Source organism: Chiloscyllium plagiosum, unplaced genomic scaffold (assembly GCF_037043375.1).
Source record: "Chiloscyllium plagiosum isolate Xiang-an unplaced genomic scaffold, Cpla_swu_hap1 HiC_scaffold_29, whole genome shotgun sequence".
Classification (NCBI taxonomy): Eukaryota; Metazoa; Chordata; class Chondrichthyes; order Orectolobiformes; family Hemiscylliidae; genus Chiloscyllium; species Chiloscyllium plagiosum.
The window spans coordinates 90,159,805-90,185,176 of NW_028270167.1; positions in this window are offsets into that span (position 1 = coordinate 90,159,805).

Here is a 25,372-nt window from a genome sequence, read left to right on the forward strand (position 1 = left end):
TTTGTATGGTCAACACGGTTTTTCCTGCCATTGTCTCTTCTGGTGCCTCGCTTGATGCCAGATGATCTGGTCAGTCTCATTCCTTTGAGATTCTGTAACGATTGGCACTTCTGGAAGCAGGTCCTTCACCTCAACAAGTCCACACAGACCCTCCAAAGAGTAACCCACACAAACCCATTCCCCTACCCTGTTGCTCTACATTTATCCCTGACCAAGGCACCTAACTGACACATCAATGCACACTATGGACAATTCAGCTGGTCCAATTTAACTAACCTGCATATCGTTGGATTGTGGGAGGAAGCCAGAGCACTGAGAGGAAACCCATGCAGACACGAGGAGAATGTACAAACTCCACACAATAGTCGGCCGATCGTGAAATCGAACCCTGGTCCCTGGCACTGTGTGGTAACAGTACTAACAACTGAGCCACCATGTCGCCTTGACCGTACTTACTGACCTATACTATTCCTATCACCAAGCGTTGCTATACTCACTGACCATCAAAGTCCAGTTCACCCATCAAGCATTATTCTTACAGAACTACACTTTCCCTTTCACCGAGTACCTTTGGACTAATTGATCTATATTCTCACATTCACCAGTCACACTTGTGCTCACTAACCTGCACGATCTCATTAATTAATCATGCCATTAATCATTGATCTATGCTGATCAGTTCACCCAAAACACTGATATACACTGCCTAACCTTACAACATTCTTATACTCATTGTCCTGTTATCCCATCACCCCTGTGCACATTACGCTACACTGCTCTATTCACCTGTCATCTGTGTACACGCAGACCTACAATGTTCTGTTCAAGCATGCACATCAACCTAACATGTCCCAATCACATATCATCGCTGTCCAAAGTGACCTACACTGTCTCTTTCACGCATCATGCCTGTTCTCATTGAGCTACACTGTTCTATTCACCCATCACTTCTGTTCTCATTGCTCTATACTGACCCCTTCATCTCTCTTCTCTCGAACCAAGAATGTCCAGTTTACCCATCACCATGGTACTCACTTACCTACATTCACCATTTGTTCTGTCACACCGTGTAAAGGAAATCGTTAATTGATCACACGTTGCACAGCATCATGTGAAATTCAAAATGGAATCTGCTTCTGATTGTTGTTGTGAGAAACAAAAGCTCACTCACTTTAATAATTTCAGTCCGAGACAAATATCTGAATCCGCCATTTATTTATACACCTATAGGTGGGTGCCCTGTCTCATTACCAGGTAAGGTAATGACAAAATGCACACCAAATCCAACAAACTCTCGAAATTTATACAGTTTGAATCCCCATATTTTTCCTTATTCCATTGTCTGTTCCCTGCTTCGCTTACGTCACTCATTTCCTTAAGACTTATCCCACAACTTCTGTTTATCCTGTTTTGTCCGTGACAAACTCTTATCTCTGACTCCCATAAGGGTGTTTGACGTCAGTCTATTATAGATTATTGATTAGGCATATCTTTTCTTCTATCAGCATCTATTTCCATCCAGAGGCCACTTTGACCTCTTTGATTAGGGTTTGTTCCTGTGTCCCCGTGTAAGGGGGAAACAGATGCTTTCCTGTTTGCCCATATATCCACCATTGTTCTGTATTCACGTCTCATGCTTTCTTTTTGTTGAATATGTATTTCCTCATTCCTATTCTGTATCAGAATTTATACTTGCAGAAATAACATTAATTCATTTATATCCCACAATTTCCCCTTTTTCTTTTCATTACTATCTGTTATCTTCTGCATTTTTGTCTCTTTTTTTTTAAACATTGTTCCCAAAATTCGCAAGCATCATTTCAGAGATTTCATCCATCTTAGTCTCACTCATCTCCTTATTATTTAGTTGATAAATTTCCTCTGTCAAATTTCCCCTCAGGGGCATTCGTTTCACCAAGGCTGTTTCAATCAGCCTCTGGGTGAGCCCTCGTATACAGGGTATGACACAACAGCCAATGGCCACCAATACCCTGACTACTACTATCAGGGAAGTAAGGATAAAAACCACCACCCCCTTTCTCTGCTAAAATCATATCAAGGGCTATTCTGTTTTCCCATGCCATCCTACTTGTCGCATCAAGCTGTTCTGATATTCCTTTAACCGCCTCTCTTGTATAATTTTATAAATCGCTGTTGATTATAAAAAATGTAATTTATCCAGTCTACATTTTTATTAATTGTTACCCACCAAAAGAGAGCTGACTCAAAGCCTGCTGCAATCTGGTTACGAGCTTTGAATTCAGGTACTCCCCTAGGGACTCCTACCGAATCAAGATAAATCCTGTCATCAAAAGAATTATCTAACAGTAATCTCTTACCCCTTCCCTTTTTCCCTACTATCTTTTCCTTCTCAAATGCCAGGGTAAATGGAATTGCCAATTGTACAATTGCACATATCCCTCTCCAATCCGGAGGTAGGGTGTGTCTCAATATTTTTCCTCCACAGTACCACCACAGATCCGCTCGGGGAACCTTTAATGCTGAGTAGTTCCCTCCCTTCTTCGTTTCGGTAACATTCTTAATCTCTGTACATAATTTCAGCTCCCCCAAATCTCTCGAATGACTCGTACCTCGCCTGTGCACACATGACGTGTGATTTCCAACTGCGGCGGAAAATGTGGGGGGAGCTTTTGCATCTTTCTCCTCCAAGGGAGGGAACATCAGAGATAGGGAGGTACAATTCCTATCATTCCATGCAGTCTCATCCTGGTACAGGGCTATCATACATTTCATACCCTTCCTGTCTCGCTTCCACCCGAGCGGAAAGGGAACCACCTGGGCCACTGGCCTACCGGAGGCACATGCATAGCAATTGCTTTTGTTCAGACTTTTTACAGTATACTTTACTCATTCAACCCAGGCATTTGTATCCCCGTACCCAGTCTCTATCTCGATGGTCTGTTTCAAATCCTTTACCTCTATAATTTTTACTACTGTAGGATCATTGGGAGGAGTGAAAGGTTGTATCTCATTACCCAGTAATTCTACCCATTTCTCCCTGTCCTATGCTAATTCGAAAACAACAGCCCACAAACTCCTTCCTATTTGCTTTCATTTCAATCCCAAATGTTTCATTTAATTGTACCTCATAAGTGCCACCTCCCAAAACCGCTCCGTGCCATGTGGTTTTTCTTATCGTTAAATATATGGGGTTACACTTTTTATTGGGACAATCGCGTGCTGGTCGGAAGGGGGCCCGGTGTATTGTGACAAGACCATTATACCAGGTACCATCCCCGAGGCCATCCCCATAGGACATAAGATGTATCTCTGAGCTGCGGTATTGTCTCTGATTAGCTACATTCCCACAATTTACTAAGCTACATATATCAGTGTCTATTACTTGTGGATTATCAGACTCAGGAACCATTAATAATACATATGAAAATGATATGTGACAAAATCCTAATACCAAGAGGGCGAGCATCATAACTCTAAGCATTCCCAGTATTCTGATCATTATGCTAAAACACAAAAAGGCTTAATATACAATCTTACAGAAATAATCCCGCGCCCGCATCGCCACTGTATAGTCAATTACTCAAAGTCTCTTTAGTCTGAGTTTCAGCGGGTCTTGTGTTGATTCGGCTGTCCAGACGTCTTCCTCAACTGGAGGGTCCACTGGCCCTTTGATCCGAATGTAGTGAGTCCAGCCTTTCTCCACCGTCCTTATTGCCGTTTCGGTAGTCAAAAGAGCCTGGTACGGCCCTTCCCAGTCTGGCTGCAGCTTAGTCTCTGTCCATGATTTTATTAAGACCCAATCTCCTGGCCGAATGGGATGAACAGCAAATTCAAGGGGCGGAGTCTGTGCCAATAGACCCTGTTTTCTGAGGAAAGATAAAGAGGAGGACAAGCCCAGTATATACTTCTTTAAAAACAAATCTTTAGTTTCGGGAATTGGCAATTCTCCCTGTGTTCCCAGATAAGGTAATTCAAATAAGATTTCATAGGGGGATAGTCCCAAATCTTTCCTCCGCCAAGGGATAAGCCCAAAAGGCATCCTTTAAATCTATCACACTAAACCATTTGTGATCATGAGGGATCTTACTTAATAACGTGTAGGGGTTTGGCACCACTGGGTGCCTGATCTGTACTATTCGATTTAATGTTCTCAAATCCTGCACCAATCGATAAGTTCCATCAGATTTCCGCACTGGTAGAATTGGGGTATTATAAGGAGACCTACATGGCTCCAACAAACCATCTCTAATCAGTCCCTCAATTACTGGCTGCAGTCCCCGTTTACCTTCTATGGAAATAGGATATTGTCGTTCACAGACAACGTCCCCTTTCCGTTTTAAATTTATTGTAAGGGGAGGGATCTGTAGTTTTCCACGATTCCCTTCTCTAGCCCATACAATAGGGTCTATCTCTCTCTCTGCATCCTCTGTCAATATTGCCAGTTGTACAACTAATTCTTCTTCCTGAATTCCAATCTCCAGTCCTAAAAGGATAATTAAATCTCTCCCCAGTAAGTTACTTCCTATATCAGGGATATACAGCAGTTCCCCTGTGATCCTATCCTTAGGACCTTCTATCATCATAGGTTCAAATACTGGAACAGTAAATCCTTCCCCTTTCACCCCCGAAACAGTAATTGACCGTGTAAACATTTCTACTTTCTTTGGTTTAAAATTCGGCGATGACCGTGCTGCCCCGTATCTACTAGGGAGATTACCTCCTCCCTACACGGTCCCACCTTCAAGTTTATCAAGGGTTCCTGGTGGGCCCCTGAGGGCAGGAACCCCTGACACCCTATTCTTCATCATAATTCATAAGCGGAATTGCCTTTTCTTCCCTTTGTAGATCAGGATACTCCCGCTTAAAACGCCCTATCTTTCCACAATAATAGCATCCTGCCTGTAGCGACTTCCATCTCTGCCCCTGTCGCTCAAACCCTCTATCAAATGTTCCCCCTTGTCCTCTCCCTCTTTACAAACACTTTCTGTGCCTCTCTCAACAATTCATCTAATGGTTTTTCACTCCATCCTTCTATCTTCTGTATCTTTCTCTGTATGTCTGGCCATGCTCTTGTCACAAAATGTACTTTCAAAAGACCCTGTGCCACTGGGTCCTCAGGGTTCATTCCAGAGCATTTCCGCATTGAGTCCCTTAATCTTTGCAAGAAAGCTGAGGGAGTCTCATCTTTCTCCTGTCTAATTTCAAAGGCTTTAATCAAATTCTGTGACTTCGGAACTGCCTCCCTTATTCCTTTTAGAATCAGGTCTTTCAATTCCCTCATTTCTTCTCTATGCTCCGGGTTTTGGTTTTCCCACTGGGGGTCTCTGAGGGGAAACTTCATCTCTCCCTGTCCAGCATCCCCATCTCCAATCGGGTGTTCCCTGTCCCATATTTTAATGGCAGTTCCTCGTACAAGTCCCCTTTCCTCCCCAGTAAATAATATATTCAAAATAGACATTAATTCAGCCCAGGTATACAGACTGGGCCCCAAAAATTGATCAATTTGTTCAGACAACCCCACCGGATCCTCAACCAGGACCTCCATTTCCTTTTTAAATGTTCTGACCTCCCCACTGGTGAGGGGGGCACTTACAAACCCAATCTCTTTGTCCTCTATGGGCACCTCCCAAAGGGGATAAGTCGTTACGTTTTTCCCCTTTTTCTTTTTTTTTAAAGAAATATTGCAATATTTCTAGCTCCCCATAACTTCAAACACCAATTCATCAATTCATGCTTGACTAACCTTCAAAGCCTGTTCCTAACTTATAAATATATTTATATATATTTACGTTCATTTCTTCAGTATTTAATAGTCAAAATGCAAAATGCATACAGTTCCCAATTTTGCAATTCACTGTAATTACCCAGTTTTAGTCCTTTAATTTAGATCCAGAATTAGTTTCCTTAAATAGTCCTGACCAATCATTGCTCAATTACAATACTATAAGTCGTAAAATAATCAGAACTTGCCTTAAAAGAATTTGTCTACTCAATTTTTTTTTAAAAAAAAAACTTCTAATGCATGTACAATGGCTGAATCCAAGGTCCCAGATATTAACTATAGAATTTTGCTTTTACTACAATCTAATGTTGAACTGAAACTTCAACTGTCCTCCATAAATCGCTTTTATGTAAAGATAAAAGAGATTAGTTAGAAACTGATAGTAAGGCAGTCATGATCTGTAAAAAGAACAGGAGTTATCATTCCTTTTTTTTTCTTCATAATCACAATAGAATCCTTAACCTTAAAAGAACTCATGTTAAATTTCCATAACAAAAATCAGATTCAAAACAGTCCTGGAACTCAAGCTCCAGGGAATAAAACACAAACATTCAATCACCAACAAACAAATGTTCACTCAAACCAAATCACAAAGGGTTAAACTTCCTACCAGCTGTACAGCTCTTTTCATTCTCTCTCTCTCGCACATTGACATATAAACTCAGATATTCACAAACCCAGTCTTCGTCCGATCTGTACTTTGGCCAGAAGACAGCGGGACGAAGAATGGAGTCCTTAATCCATACAAAGCAACAATATTTAATCATCTTTCTCCCTTGCACAAGTATTATTTTGCCAATTTCCACAACATCCTGCCCAAAGGACATTTCCATTGTCTTTTCCTTACTTTGTCTCCCCGGAGGCTTTTTTCTTACCCAAAGCGCAAGCCATATTGAGTTCCTTCGTTAGTCCCTTATTAACTACTAAAACTCAATCCCGGCCACCAAGGCAATACTTAAAAGTCAATTTTCTTACCTTGGTCTGTGCACAGAGTTGCCTGGCCACTTTTGTCACCGTATTTTCTATCGAGCTCCTATCACTGTCTGATTCAGATGTCTCTCTTATAGGATTCACATCAGTCACCCAAGGGAGCAGACCAAACCGGGACACGAGACCGCTCCTCAATGGGGAACGGGACGCGTCTTCCCAGTGTCCAAGGCCAGCCACTCCCCCCGGTGATGGAAGAAAATCCCGGACACGAGCCCCCAATTGTGAGAAACAAAAGCTCACTCACTTTAATAATTTCAGTCCGAGACAAATATCTGAATCCGCCATTTATTTATACACCTATAGGTGGGTGCCCTGTCTCATTACCAGGTAAGGTAATGACAAAATGCACACCAAATCCAACAAACTCTCGAAATTTATACAGTTTGAATCCCCATATTTTCCTTATTCCATTGTCTGTTCCCTGCTTCGCTTACGTCACTCATTTCCTTAAGACTTATCCCACAACTTCTGTTTATCCTGTTTTGTCCGTGACAAACTCTTATCTCTGACTCCCATAAGGGTCTTTGACGTCAGTCTATTATAGATTATTGATTAGGCATATTTTTTCTTCTATCAGCATCTATTTCCATCCAGAGGCCACTTTGACCTCTTTGATTAGGGTTTGTTCCTGTGTCCCCGTGTAAGGGGGAAACAGATGCTTTCCTGTTTGCCCATATATCCACCATTGTTCTGTATTCACGTCTCATGCTTTCTTTTTGCTGAATATGTATTTTCTCATTCCTATTCTGTATCAGAATTTATACTTGCAGAAATAACATTAATTCATTTATATCCCACATTGTGCATACAAACCACGGCGACACTAGCAAAATATCCAAATTTAGGGATCAAGACTAGTTCCTTTCATTATATTTTATCGATTTTATTCTGATAGATTCTGCTGGTCATGACCTCCACTTTCAAAATTATTGTTTGGTCTAAAATATTATGATTTCGTGTCCTTTGGCTTCCTTGATCTGAACTTCATCATCCATGTCTCCTTACCACAAGTATTGAATATGACTCGCTATGATTTCAGGTTCGTGCATAACCAAGATTGCAGTTAGCTTGGCCATCTAGATTGCATCCTTTTGTTCTTATAAAACTCAGTCAAAGTCCAGGTATGCACATTGAAATCAGCAAATCAGTTCACCTTTTTGAAATTCTGCACTAGCTCACATCTTCGACAATGCACCGCAGAAAAACATTATAAAATGTCCACCAGATTGATGGGGATGTGGTGTCTTTCCTCAAATACCTGATCCTAACCCAGTTGTTCCAGCATTAGTACAATACTTGTATTTACCCCACAATGTAGAAAATTGCCCAAGCATGTCCTGTACATAAGGAGCAGTAGAAACCCAACCTGGACCAATTTACACCCCATCAGTCTACTCTCGATCATCAATAAAGTGATAGAGGTTTTTATCAGCAGCGCAATCCTGACACACCTGCTCAGCAATAACCTGCTTACCAATGCCCAGTTTGGGTTCTACCAGTGCTCTGCAGTTCCTGACCTCATTGCAGACCTAGTTCAAAAAATTGACCAAACAGTTTAAGTCCAGAGGTGAGGGGATATCGCCCTTGACATGAAGACTGTATTCAATCGGACGTGGCATCAAGGAGCCCGAAGTAAACGGGAATCAATAGACGTCAACGGTTAAAACTCTCCGTAGCTTGGTGTCATACATGGCAGAGAGGACGATGGTCGTTGTTGTTGGAGGTCAGTCATTATATCTGTGCAGTTAATCGTGAGGGTAGTGTCCTCGGCAAAAGCATTGTCAGCTCTTTCATCAATGGCCTTCCCTTCACCATAAGGTCAGAAGTGGAGATGGTCGCTGATGACTGCTCCATGTTCAGCACCCTTCGCAACTCCTCGGATTCATACACAGTTCACGTTCAAATGAAACAAGATCTGGACAATATCGGGTCTTGGGCAGACAAATGGCAAGTAACACTCGTGCCAAACAAAGACAATGCTATGACAATCACCAATACGAGTCAAACTAACCACCACCTATTGACATTCATTGATGTAACCATCATTTAATCCCCCACTAACAACATCCGAAATTTATCATTAACCAGAAACGCAAGTTAACTCACCGCATAAACGCAATGAATACAAGTGCAGGTCAGAGTATCGAAATACTGTGACATGTAACTCGTCTTCTGACTAAGCGGTGCCTGTCCACAATATACAAGTCACAAGTCAGGATTGTAATGGAATACTCCCCACGTGTCTGGATGAATGGAGCTCGAACAACACTCAACGAGCTTGATACCATCCAGGACAAAGCTGCCTGCCTAATTGGCACCACATCCACACACATTCATTCCCTCCAACACAGATAGTCAGTAACAGCAGTCTCTACTATCTACAATAATAGAATACCACTTAATATCATCAAATAACACCTTCAAAACCAACGACCCCTTTCATCTGGAAGGGTAATGGCAGCAGATGCATGGGAACACCACCACCTTCAAGTTCCGCTGCAAGCCACTCACGATCATATATCGCCGTTCCTTCAATATTCCGGGGTCAACATCTTGGAATTCCTTCCCTCATGGCATTATGGGTTAACACACAGCAGGTAGAAGCAGCGGTTCAAGAATATAACTGACCACAACCTTCGCAAGAAAACTAGAGACAGGAAACAAAAAAAAGGATGATGGCCAGCTAGCGACTCAAACATCCCAAAGATGATTTTAAAAAAAATTCAACAATGTCGAAACGGATCTCGTCATAGTTGGGATGCTGCACCCGTTCGATCGTGGGTGTGCCAACAGTTCCTGGTTCGAAATTTAGGAAAATGTCACACCCTTTAACATATTTTGACATTTGCTCTCATTCAGCTCTGCGTTTATTGTTTGCTTTTTCCGTGACTGGAAAATGCCTTGAGGTGATTCTGAATGTTGATATGGACAAAATTAACAATCATTTGCACAACCTAAAAGTTGTCATCTCATTGACATACGGCACCACTGAATGTGGAAGTGCTCTGGGAAATGTCACAAGGTCACGATCGAGCAACACCGCCTCAAAATAAGGAACATAAAAGGCAGATCACATTAATATGCAAAGAAATGGATTGACTTGAGTAAGACAGCGAATCTTTGGAATTCGCCAATTGTCCAGAAATCAATTAATAACTGAGTTCTTATCGAATTTTGAAGAGGTCACGATGGTCTAAATGATAGAATTTTCTTTCTATAAATTTCAGATGATGGTATCGCAGTATTTGATGAATTCGAGAGGTCCAGTTGCAGCTATACAGGTCATAGGTTCGGCCACTTTTGGAATATTGCATACATTTCTGGTCTCCTTCCTATTGAAATGAAGTTGTGAAACTTGAAATAGTTCACAAATGATTTACAAGGATCTTGCCAGGATTGGAGAATTTGAGCTATGGGGAGAGGCTAAACAGGCCGGGGCTGTTTTCCTTGGAGCGTCGGAGACGGATGGGTGACCTGCTAGAGGTTTACAAAATTATGAGGGGCATGGCTAGGATAAATAGACAAAGTATTTTCCCTGGGATTGGGGATTCCAGAACTAGACGACATAGGTTTAGGGTGAGAGTGGAAAGATGTAAAAGAGATCTAAGGGGCACCTTTTACACACAAAGGGCGGTATGTGTATGAAATGAGCTGCCAGAGGAAGTGGTGGAGGCTGGTACAATTGCAACATTTAAAAGCATTTGAAAGGGAACGTGAATAGGAAGGGTTTGTAGGGATATGGGCCGGATGCTGGAAGGTGGGACTAGATTGGGTTGGGATATCTGGTCGACATGGATGGGTTGGACGGAAGAATCTGTTTCCATGCTGTACATCTCTATGACTCTCTGCCTCTATAACTTCAGAATATACCTCTCGTGACAGTAGTAAAGCTATGTTATTGAACTCACTCAAGCCTGAATAGGACTGATCTTTGTTATTCAATGAATTCATGCATTCAGGAGATTTGCATACGAGTGGCCGGACAATTAAGTTAAGTCACAATCAGATCGAACATAACGTCATTCAAAGAACGAGCAGATGTTCGATGCCAAATCACAGCTAAGTGCCTTCATATTAGTTATAAAGTGATGGTCTGAGTTGTTTCATTTGACCCACGGTTTTTTTTTTGGGAGTCGTTATTTATAACTCCAACCAAAACCTTCAGCAAATGCTTTCAGTGAGTCACAATCTCACGTTTATATATTCCTGCTGACATATCGCCATGCCGTGCCCTAGGCCATTAATAGTATTTCAAACAAAAATGATGCTATCTCAGAAGATACTTCTGGATATATCACAACAGTTAAGTTCGAGTGATATTATTATTCAGCGTTATGCTTTGTTCCTTTGGCATTCTTTAAACTGCATTTATCATTGCTGAACACTTACACATCTGTCTGGAGCCAAAACGTATGGATGTTTGAATGTCTAGGGACAGTGCCTCAGCATTTTGCACCGCTCTTCCCTGCAGAAACTTCTCAGGTGTTACCAAAACCTCTTGTGTCACTTCAAGACTTTACAGCGTCATCGTAGCACAATTGGAATACAAGTAGTTAACTGAAAATGTTTATTCAAAGACTAATCATGTTAACCTCCAGGGAGTTAATTGTCTCAATATAGGCTTTACCGTCTGCCTCCAAGAATGTTAATTGACACACTGGAGGCTTTGCAAATTATATAAATAAGAGATTCCTCTCATTGTATCATCGCTTCGCGCAAGCAGCAAACTGTAAATCTATGGAAAGGGCACAGAGAGTTCAGGATCTGAGAGCAAAAAGTTGGAATTTTTACGTCAATGGAATAAGTCTTCATGCAACAGAATTGAATCTTGCCGGAACTGATCAGAATCTACATTATTTACACAAACAGATCATATTCTAAGAGCAGTGAATAGGAGTATATCCACAATGGATTTGAATCTGACAACCACACGTTGGAGAGTTACAGCAATCAACAGAGGCGCGTACCACGCGTTTCATGTTCTTTCTACACGCTTTGACCAAATTCCAATCCATTGGCGAATCTATCAAATACTTCGGATTATTGAAGCAGTATATTATCCAATAGTGGCGTTTGTCGGTGTCCCTGGTAAGTCACCTTAATCAATTTTGATTTTGGTTTAAGACTGTAGACTTGTATTTCTGCCCAATCCATTGCTTTCGGTACTGATTTTTTTTTTCAAAGAAAAAAGCTTTTCGCTGCTCACAGACTGAAATTTGCTCTTGAATCAATATCCAACCGTGAATCCTCAATCCATGAGTTGAATTAATTCAGATATTTCTTACCAAGCAGCTCAGATATGTCATTCTCTTCCTCTGGGGGCGTTGAGATTTGAATGTGGGTGCCCTGGCTCCAAGGCTGGGACCATACCACTCCATCACATCAACCCTGAGACAATATCAATTGAATTACTAACTCCAATTAATTTGACCATAATTTTACTCATGTTCAGAGCTCATTCATTCCATGTCTTTCAGAGGACAAATTTCTGCAAAACCGTATAACACAACAGATATATAAGTGTAGCTTTCCATATTGGAGATCTCAGTGTAAACTTTTACACGTTTGTGTATGTTGTGTATCTTCAGTGTAACATTCAGTAAAATATCTCTTCACATCTCACAGTATTTCAGTTATTCTATCATATTTTTGTTCATTTTATCAAACTGTCAATCGCCTCCTAAATTCTGCTGCTTTTCCTTTCCTTATTAATGACATTACTATATATTTTTTCTGATCATTTTTATTTTTACAAGAGAATTCCCTTAATGTATTGGCAACAATCGAGGAAACGAAACTGATACACAGTGGCTTAATTGCTGCAGATTTGAAATCCAATCTTCACACTGTCCTGATCATTGCGCACTGGAGATTGGGTTCACAAGGTTGTGTAAATATTCAGCAACCTATTCCGTACTTGGACTTAAGAAAACGCAGAGGAAAGGTTATGAATATTTCCCATACATTCAAGTATATACAAGAACGTACACACACGGGTATAAACATGCATGCATGTGCTCATGTGGGCGCACACTAACACACACACACGCGTGCGCACACACACATACACATACACACACTCTTGCGATATTTTTGCTCATCTGATAATTTTGATCATAGCCTGGTATATGAAAAATCCAACATACTGATACTCATTACGCTCAATTACTTATATGGGTTTCAGTCAGTCAACAAGTCAAATTCTATACTTTCAGTTCAATATCTCGCTCTCTCAATAATATTTGTTCTGCTCAAACTATTTCATGCAGACAAAGACTTTCGTCGTTGTCACTACTATTGAATGCACTGCTATTAAGTTCAGGACCTATGAAACGATCCAGCTTGTTCTGAAAACCATTGATACAGATGTTGTATCATGTTGAAAATCGTATATCGTTCTTGTCATCTTTGTTTTCAATACGTTTTCTATGAAATTATAGTATTTGCCCACACAGCTTATTCTCAGCTGTCCATCCACTTCCGTGTGTGGGGAAATGGTCCAATTTAAGATGAAACCTTCTTGCCTTCATTGTATTTTTTTCAGTCGTAGGGTCTCGGTATTATTGGTTGGGGCAACATCTATTATCAATCTCCCGGTGTCCCTGCTAAGTTGACGATGAACTAGCTTCTGGAACTGTGCAGTCCGTGTACCACCAACACATCCAGAACACAATTACGGAGGGAATTACAGGTCATTGACCTAAATGCACTGAAAGAATGCTGAACAGATGGAAATCAGGGTAATACCGAGCATGGTGAGGATTAAGAAGGTGATGCGTTTCTTATTTACGTAAACCCTCGCCCTTCTAAATGGTTCTGCTCATGCAAATAGAAGGCTTTAGCAATGTGACTTCTGAGGATATCCAATTTATCATGTGGACCAAACACACTGCTGCTATTAGATATCGGCATTCGAGACAATGTATGTTCTGTGGATTTGCTGTTAATCCAGCTGGCTTCTTTGGCCTGGACAGTGTCAAGCTTCTTTTTGTAACGTTATTGGAGCTGCAAACATCCAGACAAGTTGGGGGCTATTCCATTATATAATGAAACAAAGAACTGCGAATGCAGGAAATCTGAAATAAAAACAGATTATTTTGGAGAAATCCATCACATTTGACAATAGCTATGGAAAGAAAAAACATATCATATTTAGATTTCAGTGACCTTTAGTCAGAACGAATCACACTATCGGCTTGTGCCTTGTTGATGATCGACGAATTTTGTGGGGAAGACAAGATATATGTTACTTGCTGTTGGATTCTTAGCTTCTGGTCAGCTCCTGCAGTCATTGCATGCAAATGGCTACATCAATTCAGTTTCTGTTCAATGGTAGCTTCATATGGCGTTACTAAAGGGGAAACCATACATGATAAACAGAAGTGAATATTAAGGGGTGTTTATTCTTCTCTAGTTGGAAATTATCATAGTCTGCAATTTTAGTAGCAGGTTTGTTATTTGCATCGTTTTAGACCAAGCATTGGATATTTACTCAGTCTTGCTGTATTTTGATATATATTAGCGATTGCCCTCTGACTTATTGTGGCTTTGGCAGTGTTAGTGGAAACGATGTGCATTTCTTTCGAGCTGCTGCCGTTCGAACTATCCTCGAAGGTCACAGGACCTGATCAGAAATTTCAGTGCGCACAACACGCGTTTCAACTGCACTGCATCTTTTCTCTGAAACAAAATAAAGAAATAGAACTGTAGCTCCTGAAATGAGCATAACGCATAACTCAAAACCTGAATGACAAGGAGAGATTATTCTCACCATATGTTTTCTGGTATCATTTTCACGACTCCACAGGAATTGGCTAAAAAAATTATCTTACCTTAGTTTGTTCTTTAAAATTGTGCACCCGCTTTGACCATCCGCTGCAGCCTACCATCTGGGCAATGTTACTGTTTTATTCGTGCCTGAAACTCACAATTTAATTCCAAGATTGATCAAGTAATATAATCGCCTTGCCTTGCTTCAATTGATGTATCTGGTTGGTATCCTTCCCAGTCTTACCATTTGACGCACAAAACAAATATTTTCTTTCAGATAGAAATAAAATAAAAACAAAGTGAGGCGCCCAAATGATTTTACCACATTCCACACTGAGGGCAGCAACGTTTATGAAATTCTCCCCGAAAGCGTATCATGAAGTTGAGGGAGTCAAGACATCGAAGTGCATTGTTCATGCTCAGTGCAGACGCAATTGATCAAAGGGATTTTTCATTGTTGTGATTATTTTTGACTCTTCGACTCTAAGCTATCACCAAATTATTGTGGGCACTCATTATGTATGGGACGACACTCTATGTTGTATGTCTTACATTTTTCACATGCCATAAACTAATGTCATGGATTTCTTTTACCTTCCGTGTAATATCTTACAGAAAAGGTACCATCCCCTGATACCAAACTGAGTGCCGATGTACTTTGGGTCATAATAATGCAACGTATTTATCTTAAAATAAATATCCTTGCTTCCAGTGCCCTGCATGCTTCCCCAATTTTACTACATCGTCTACACAAGACCACAACCAGGGGAGCTGTCTGCAAACCACTGTTTCCGGCTCGTGGGTACCCCCAACTGTAATCTGTTCATCATTGTAGATGATGTATTCAGTTTGGTATGCTAAGAGACGGACTGTGTCTGAACCATGCTCTGGAGAATAGACATTCATTGTGTGACACACTGACACACTTTTTTTTAGAAAAATTCTAAGTTCAATAATTTCAATGCATTAGAATAAACAGTAACACGTTTGTAGATCCCAAGACTGTGATTTAACGTTGATATAAATCTAATGTACGATTTCCCTGTTTATTTCCACGACACAGTTAACATACTGACGATCAGGATACTGAGTCGTCAAGACTGTCATCTCTCCAAATGTGTCACGCGATACATGGTGGCCATGGCAGTGGCGGACATACTTGTTATTATCTTCGATCTCATCCTAAGACACATTATAATGGTCTATAAACATCACTTTCTTTTCATACAGACCATTCCCGTGTGTAATATACATGCTGCACTTATAAATGTTGTCACAGATTCATCTGTCTGGTTCACTGTTGCTTTTACTTTTGATCGATTTGTGACCATCTGTTGCAAGAAGTGGCGAAGTAAATATTGCACCATGAAAACCGCAGACATGGTTCTTGGAACACTTGGAGTACTATGCTGTTTAAAAAAACATCAGCTGGTATTTTATGTTAACTGGTTTATACAGAATGTGGAACACCCCGTGGTTTTGTATCATGGCTGAGGAAGTTCGCTCGTCTCTGGTCTGGACAGCAATCGAGTTCTTGCATCACGTCTTATCATTAGCCGTTCCATTTGTGCTAATTGTGCTGTTCAATATTTTCACCATCAGACAAGTTTTAATGAGCAGTCGTGCTCGCAAGAGGCTTCAGTCTCAGAGAATGTGGGAGTGTCATGGAGATTCAGAGGGAGACAGCCGGAGGAAATCTATTGTTTTCCTGTTTGTTATCTCAGGAACTTTCATCATGCTACGTGTTTTGATGACGCTCTTTTATTTGTGGAAACGGATAGCAGACTTGGGATATAAGACTATACATATACATTACTTTGTACTTGAACTGAGTTTCATTCTGCAAACCTCGGGCTGCTGCACAAACAGTTGTGTTTATGCTGTTATCCAATCGAAGTTCAGAAGACATTTAAAGGATATGATTAAATATCCCTTTTCTACCTTTTTCCAATTAGTTAGACGATGTAAATAACTGAAGCAATGGGAGCTTAGAATTGATGTTCATTTCATTTCACATTGTGTGACATTGAGTGGGAGGTTGCTGTGGTATTGTCTAATGGTGAAGCAAACGTACTCCTGAGGCCTTTTTTCTTCAGCAAATGGGGATTATGTTTGGATCGCATTGCCACAGTGATCAGGTTGTGTTCTGCAGACTGCTCATTTGATGACGGATATGTTACATGGCGTTCGTTTAGGAATGCAATTACAATGTTTAAAATATGCTTGGATAAATATATGAATAGGGAAGGTTAGAAGGGATCGTGCCTGGAGCAAGCAGATGGGAACAATTCAGTTTGGAATTGTGTTCAGAACAGACTGGTTGGACTGAAGCGTCTTTTTCCGTGCTGTATGACACTATGAATCTATGATGATTTTCAGTGACAGCAGAGTGAGAGATGAGCGGTACTGATTTTCTTGTCTGAGAACATTACCAAAACACGCACATCCAATGTAGGTAACACACAGAATTAGCATGAGCTACGGCCCGCCCTCGCTACTAGCAATGTCCTGTTGAAAGGATAACAAAAACGTTAATGAAAGACTTAAATATAAATATAGAATCAGGCAGTAATCATATCAAAGGTTTTTATTCCGTCTGTTGGACCCTTGCTGACGTCGGATGGAGACATTCATCTGAAAGGATGCCGCAGGGTTTCTTTTATTTTCTTTTCATTTCCATCCGCACGTCTGCACCTTTCATATAAAAATTACATTTGCTTTCCATTGCCTTTATCCAGCTGCAATTCCTGCAAGGCCATTTGGGATCATCTTCTGTCCTTCCATGTGCAATGATGTTGACATCATTTCTACGTGCTTTCCCTTTTGAATTGATTTGAATTCGCGCCCTCGACTTCTGTCAAGGGAGACATTTTCACCATCCAGAATTTACGTTTCCCTCCATGGAACTGCTATGATGAATTTCTTTAAACGCTTACTGATTTTGCTATCTTCCAACGACACTGGAACAGAACTGCATATTAATGTCCTATTTGGTCAAAATAATCATTATTGAAATATAACGTAGCTTGATTAACTTAGCATTCTACATTCATTTTGTTAAAGGCTGATGCACTCTATACTTCATGAGGTGTGATCTAGATCTGTCACATGAAATTAAATAAATTCCATACATCTTTAAAACCCTTGTGTCTCTTTACCGTCTTTCTTTTCCAAATAACACGTTGGATTTAATACTTCATGAATTTGTTCAGCAAAATTGACTAAGATCACATCACTCTAAATTAATCTGCATCAGCTCCGTCATCCATCTGATATTCTTACCTGATGTCCAGGTAATTCACGCAAATTTAGCTTTTCCCATCAGGTCAAAATTTGAGGTCGTGCTCTGCATAGCAATATTGAAACGTCAACACATCTCAGGAAGGACAGAAATCAGAACGCTGATTTCGGCAAGATCAACTCGAACGAATTCTCATATCGAAAACAACATAATCGCTCATCTCATCTCTCACCATCCCTGACACCCTGCTAACTTCCTATTGACGTTGATTCTGTTCCTTTAAAACTGGTACCCCAATTGAAAATACGCATTTTTTCAAGCTTTTTTCCAACAACATTTCCATTTAGACATGTTTTAAATAGTATGACTGTCATGAACCATAAGTCATTCCTCCCTCGTTTGCAAGTGCGTTTTTTAAGTAGTCTCCCTGGTCCTGTGATTGAGCTCACTGCGCCTGCGGTTGTCCGATCACTATAGTATCATTTTTGAACCTCAGGTTGCAGTGCCAGAATCACGCCTTTCAGGCATTATCTGAATTGTCTGAATTGTCCTCATCAAATAACGTGATCTACAATGGAGAAGGTTGATGGAACTTATTTGAAATAGAAATACTGTGTAGAATCCATGCCTAAACTTCCTTATCTGTTCTCATTGTGTTTGAGGACATTTATTTGGACCTGGCATATAATGACATCACACCGTTTCATGTCGGGAATATCTGCAAAGTTTGGTTCCCATCCTTATTATTCTCTCAGTCACTTTGGAGTTCAATCTCTCAATCGAACTGGTTCAACCTGTTTATTCCAAACCGCTCAGGAAATCTACTTCAATATTTTCACTCTGTCTCCTTTTCCTGTCAGAATGTTCATAGTTCGAAATATGTCGTTACTTATTTGCCTTCCATTCTGCAGCACGGTTGCTCTGGGTTACCCTGCTGTTTTACGGACCTGGAGACCGTGGCTTGATTCCAGCCTCGAGCAATTGTGTGTGTGTGGAGTTTGTGCCTTCACCTTGCGTCTGCATTAGTTTTCTCCCAAAGTACAAAGATGTCGAATTTCAGTGGATTGGCAGTAGAAATGTAGGATGACAAAAACAGGGGAGGGAGTATGTCTGGGTGGGATACTATTCAGTTCTATGGTGTGGAATCGATTGGCCGAATCGCTGACTTCTACATATGTATTCTATCATGAGCATCTTATCTCCATGTCCCTTCAATTGATTCAGTTCTTGCTGATTTTAACACACGCAGATGTACACGCGGTTCAGTTATTAGCAGAAATAATACAAATTAAACTCAGTGTTCCTCGAAGTTTGAATGTTAAGGGGTGATGCAAGCAAAGTCTTCAAGGTATGAACGGCAGACCAAGAATAGATGAATATAAACAATTTCCACTAGTGGGAGATTCCATAAAAATGGTAGATTACCTGAAGTAAATAGGGCCAGATTGTTCAGGAGAAATAACATAATGCATTTCTGAGCAGAAAAAGTGGGAGATGTTCAATTGTGCTTTTACTTAAACGGCTGTTGACGCTAGATCGCTTGATAATATATATCTAAGATTGGCTTTTATTGTGATTATTTGTTTAGCGAGATTGTGAGAATAGAACAAAGGCAGATATAAGGAGTTTGGCAACAGATCAGCAATTATCTCATGGCATGGCTGAACTGGTTCGGCGTGATAAATCGCCAATGCTCTTTTGTTATTCTCAGATCCTTTTCTCATTACCTGTGGTACACTGCGAGACCGGACTTTCTGGTCAACGTAGCGTTGTCCATTGCTGTTGTGAAATTTGTAAATAATGCTGCATTTCCCACTATGCACGGTTTATAAAGAAATTGAATATTGTCGCTGGTAGATTGAATGATCATCAAATTGACAGCTTTGCCATGGATTAGATTCGAGCTTCTTCAGTCTTGTTAAAGCTGCGCTCTCTGTGCAACGGAGAGCATTGTGGGGCATTTTTGGCCTGTGCCTTGTAGGCAGTGCACAAACTCTGGAACAGTAATACGGAGAGTTACGCACGGCAACAATGCATACTTTTGGGGATCAGAGTGAAAATATTCAACCTAAGACTTCTCGTAACGATCTAAATTAAGGAAAATGACTCAGGCCATACAAGCCTTGAGATGCTGACTGTTTATTCGTGAGCTCACGGGGAGACACAAGTCGATCATGATGATCACAAGTCACTCCGACGAGATACAGAGAGTTGCGTGGATATATAAGGTCACAATCATCGAACAATTAGCAAACTGTTAATTGAACCAGAATAAGAAAGTGGGCACTTGGCCCAGTCACGAGACACAGTCACATAGCCGCCTGGACTAGCAGTTGATGAGCAACGTTAGTATAACAATAGGTTCTGACAAAGAAAGAACACGGTGGAACAGTGGTTAGCGCTGCTGCCTTTACAGTGTTAGAAACCTGGGTTCAATTCTCGCCTCAGGCGACTGACTGTGTGGAGTTTGCACCTTCTTTCCGTGTTGTGTGGGTTTCCTCCGGGTGCTCCCACAGTCAAAAGGTATGCAGTTCAGATGTATTGGCCATGCTAAATTGCCCCTACTGTTAGGAGAAGGGGTAAGTGTGTGGGTGGCGGGTCGCTGTGGACTTGTTGGGCCCAAAGGGCCTGTTTCTGCACTCGAAGTAATCTAATATAGTACCCATGGTGACACCAGAGCTCACTATCAAGTGCGAGAGTCAGCCACACCACTGAGTCTTGGAGCGTACCAGCAGGCGTTAATATGGAAGTTAGAATGGATGCCAGGTTTAAATATGCGACAAAATGGCTGCTTGGATTCTAACCAATTTCCTTCCTTTTCTGTTTTCACCAAATTTGAGGGGCAGTTCATTAGAATTGACAAAAGGAAGAAAAAAAAGACCCGGGGTTTGTCAGGCAGTGGGCATTCGTGGTCATTCTGGTAACTATTAGAGTAAGGAATATCAGAACTAATACAATCAGAGATTTCATAAAGCGTTGGGGGAACATTAGATACAGAAAGATGTTTAATCTGGAAAGAAACAGGGGAACCCGGCACCGGTAGCGACCCAAACCGGGCACAGCATCGTTTAAATAAAACAATGACAAGGGAAAGCGATCAAAAATATTAACTCCACTCCCACCTCACGGTGCAAGCATTTAAAAAAGAAACTTCAAAGCTCGTTCAAGTACATATTTACGGACCTACTGTAACCTCTGCCTTTACGAATCGTCTCGAAAAATGCCAAGGGTAAAATAAATTTGTTAAAGCAGCAGCATCGTCAGATAACTGACAAACAGACTTCTCCGACCAATACAAATCCTGACAGCATAGAGACCCACAGACACACTCAGATAGCAGCTCACCAGAATAAAGGACCCAATACACAACATGTGCAGGACGAATGTAATTTACAAAATCCCATGCAGTGACTTAACTGAACAATAAAAATGTAGGACAGACTGGTAAATAGCTTGGACATGTAATTAATTTACTGAGGTGTAATATTAATGGAAGTATACAGTTTTTCCTTACTCTGCAGGAATATGATCACCTCAAAGCTGAAAAATGTATTTCATCGAGATGTTGAGGCGTTAGGAGTTACTGAAACGGAGGAATTGGAAAGCATTTGTTCAGCTTCTCTTTCGAAAACTGGGAATGTATTGATTCTACTTGCAACCATTGATTATAATGTGCTCATTAACTTTGCAATAACAATGCTAATTTAATCTCTTTACACAAAGAAACAATCTAAACAAATCAAATTGCATTCGTCTGTGATTCAAATAAATGTAATTAATGATGCTGATGGCCTAAATTAATTAAATGTCCTAGGTATTAATGAATGTAAATTAAGAGTCACTTCCAGCACAACAGCCACATTGACAGTCAGACGCTTTCAATTTCTAGATTATTCTTTCATTCTTACAAGATGGGAAAAGTAATTATCTTATTTATGAAATAAATTTACTGGCCGATCCTCATAATAATCGGTGTACCGGATGAGCTATTGTAAACTGATTGTTTGGACTGTTTCAAGTTTTAACTGTTTCAAGTTGTCTTTTAGACACAAAAGTGTACACTTATGCCGATCAAAAATATTAACTCCACTCCCACCTCACGGTGCAAGCATTTAAAAAAGAAACTTCAAAGCTCGTTCAAGTACATATTTACGGACCTAGTGGAACACTGATTATTTCATGTATTTTCCTTTCAGCGAACCCGGTAACAGTTGTGATACTTTTCCATGGAAACTGTGGCCTTTCTAAATGTCTGACTTTACACATGCTGGCTATGGCAGCAGCTGATTGACTGGATATGCTAATCAATCTAATGGTGTATCATATTTTCAGTTATAACTTTTCATTTTCATTTCTATACCACACTTCTCTATGTAGATCAATTCTATATTGTACTGCTGCGACGCTAGATTTGTCAATGCGACTCATTGGACAAATTTGCTGTTACCTGTTGCCGGACGTCGAAAATAAGGTATTTCACTGAGCAGACTGCAGCTGCAGTTATAACATTTTTCTCTGTATTAATCTTATTTAACAACATCCCATTTTCCTTTGCTTAATAATCACGAGAAAACAATCAACAAGGTGCATTGTAGGTGCCAGCCACATGCGGGTTTCTTGTCTTTATTTGTCAGAGCAGTATTCTTCTGGTTTCTCACAGTTTGGCTTCCATATACTTTAATTGCCTTGTCAATCAGGCACATTGCATTGGCAAGTGGAGGTCGAAGGAAACTCAAGTCTACTATAACGGAGAAAAGGTCTGATGCTGAGATAGAACATCGAAGGAAATCCAATCACTTTACTCTTCACTTTATCAGTGTCTTATTACTGTGGCTGACAGCTGTCATTAGTATTATAACCACAGAGTAGTAAATGTTACTCCTTACCAAGGCGGCCACACAAATCCTGGATATATTGCCACTGAAACTGGAATGATGTGGAAGTTTTTGAGTTCTTGTCCAGACACCTTTGCTTATGCAACGCCCCAGAAGAAGATCAGACGAGTGTTTTAAAAAAAAGGTGCTGATAGCTATCAGGCACTGGAGTTAATGCTGGCAAAAACTACAGAAATATCGATTTGTGTTCAAATCCAGAGGTCAGGATTCAATGATACCTTGGACAAGAACTTTTGCTTGTGTAAATTAGATGTCTTTCTAAGCATCAGAATCCTGCAAAAATATTGATCAAATATGACCTCCTTTATCTGAAATGGAATAAGAGTAGACTGAAATATTTGTTCACTGGAATTTAATTATTTGCTGAAAGCGATTGTGCTACACCTATTTCTAGTAAGCAGTTAGCTCATCATTCGATTGAAACAAATGTGACTGTCAAAACTTCAGAAGCATTTTCATTTATTTCCTTAGGAATTTTTATGACGGCTCGATCAGAGGATAGGAAAATTCAAAATTCTATACTTGTTTATAAAGGCATCAAAAATACGTTCTAAATATACAAGTCTGTCGTTGAAACCGAGGCTTTTGGAAATGATAAATTGAAACAGTGCTCAAGCTTTTGGAAATGATAAATTGAAACAAAGTTATAAGTTACTTGGGAAAATGTCTTTTCTTTAAGAAGAAGTTGCTTCTGAGTAAACTCTTGAAGATATTGTTTCATGGAAGCTTTCTTTTTTGTTATGTATAGTAAATGCATTGAAGTGGTGAAGAAAAAGTACTGAACGGATTTGTAAAGTGAAGCACATTAGACTTGTCATGAAACATTGACATATTGGATTGACATTTACAATAGCAAAATGGATATAAGTTTGACTCAATGGTAAGAATCAGATAGCAGTCCTTAAATATTATTTTCGGAAGAGTGCACGGCTTTATTTTTGTCCCCAATAATTAGTGCTCAGATTGCAGTTTATCATGATACATATTAATGTTGCAGACCTTGGGTGTGCGTGATGCAATTTTGATTTCAGAGTCCAAACGTTTGGCACTGGAAAAGCACAGCCGGTCAGGAATCATCCGATGATCAGGACAGTTCACGGGTTGACAACAAAATTTTATGGCCGGGGGGGCGGCAAGGTAAATGGTAGTAGAGTCGGGTTTGTGTATAGGTAGTGACGAATGCGATAGGTGGATGGTGGGAGGTTATAGTGAAATGTCGGAATGAAGAGTGGAACGTAGAGGTGGGAAAATAGATGGACAGGTTAGACAGTTTAAGAGGGCGGTGCTGAGTTGGAGGTGTGGGTCTGAGATAATGTGCGGTGAAGGGAGGTGAGGAACCCAGTGAAATTGACATTGATTCTGTATGGTTGGAGTCTCCCAAGATGGAAGACGAGGTATTCAGTCGTTGGGTGGCTCAGATTTAGCAGTGGACTAGGCCCAGGACTTTCATTTTTTTGGTGGAGAGTAAAGGGAATTTAAAGTGTTCGACCAAAGGGCGGTAGGGCGGTTTAGTACGTGTGTCCCAGAGCTGTTCTGTGAAACATTCCATAAGTTTGCATCCTGTCTGCACAATATAGAGGAGACTACACCGAGAGCAATGGGAACAGTGGAGGAGTTGTTTGAAAGTGCATAAAAATCTCTGCCAGATGTGGAAGGGAGCCTTGGATGGAGGTGATGGTGAAGGTGGGGGCGCAGGTTTTGCACCTCATGCGGTTTTAGGGGAAAGTGCCAAGAGTGCAGATGGTATTCGAGGGGGGCGTGTACCTAATGAGAAATTCACAGAGGGAATGGTCTTTCTGTCGTGCTGAAAGAGGTGGGGAGGGAAATATATCTCTGGTGGTGAGGTGTGACTGTAGGTTGTGGAAATGCATCCAGAGATTGATGGACTGGAAGTTGAGGACCATGCGTACTTCTGTCCTTGTTGCTGTTGGAAGGATGGGGTTTCCACTTTTAGAAAGTGGAGGAGGTGAGCAGAGATTAATTTTTGACCACGTGGGATGGGTAATTATGCTCCTTGAAGTTGGAGGAGACCTGGGATATTCTGAAGTGGAATTAGTCATCCTGGGAGCAGATGAGGCGGAGACTGAGGAATTGGAAGTAAGTGACAGCGTTTTAACAGAAGGGGCGTGGGAGAAGGTGCAGTCTGGGTCTCTGTGGGTGCTGTAGTTTTTGAAGTAGATATCTGTGTTGAGTCGGTCGCCGGAAGTGGAAATAGAGAGGTACAGGGAAGAGAGGGTGGTGTTCAAGATGGTCCAGGTGAACTTGAAGTCAGGGTTGAAGATGATCGTGATTTTGAGGAACTGTTCAACCCCCTGCTGGGAGCAAGTGGGGGTGTCGATACAGTCATCGATGGCACTGAGGAAAAGTTGGGGCATGGTGCCTTTGCAATTGTGGAAGATGGATTTCAGATGATAAGAGAATTGGAATTATTTTGAACTGTGAGCAGAACAAAGTCGAATTTCAAAAGAACCTAGACAGCTTGGTAGAATAGACTCAAAAAACTACTAACATTTCAAAACGAAATGTATAAATTGATGCGACTGGTGAGACATGTAACTGAACAAATCTGTGTTTTAAAAAGTAACTAGGTAAAAACAACGACTGCAGATGTTGGAAACCTAATCCTGGATTATAGTGTTGCTGGAAAAGCACAGCAGTTCAGGGAGCATTCGAGGAGCAGGGAAATCCACGTTTCGGGCAAAAGCCCTTCAT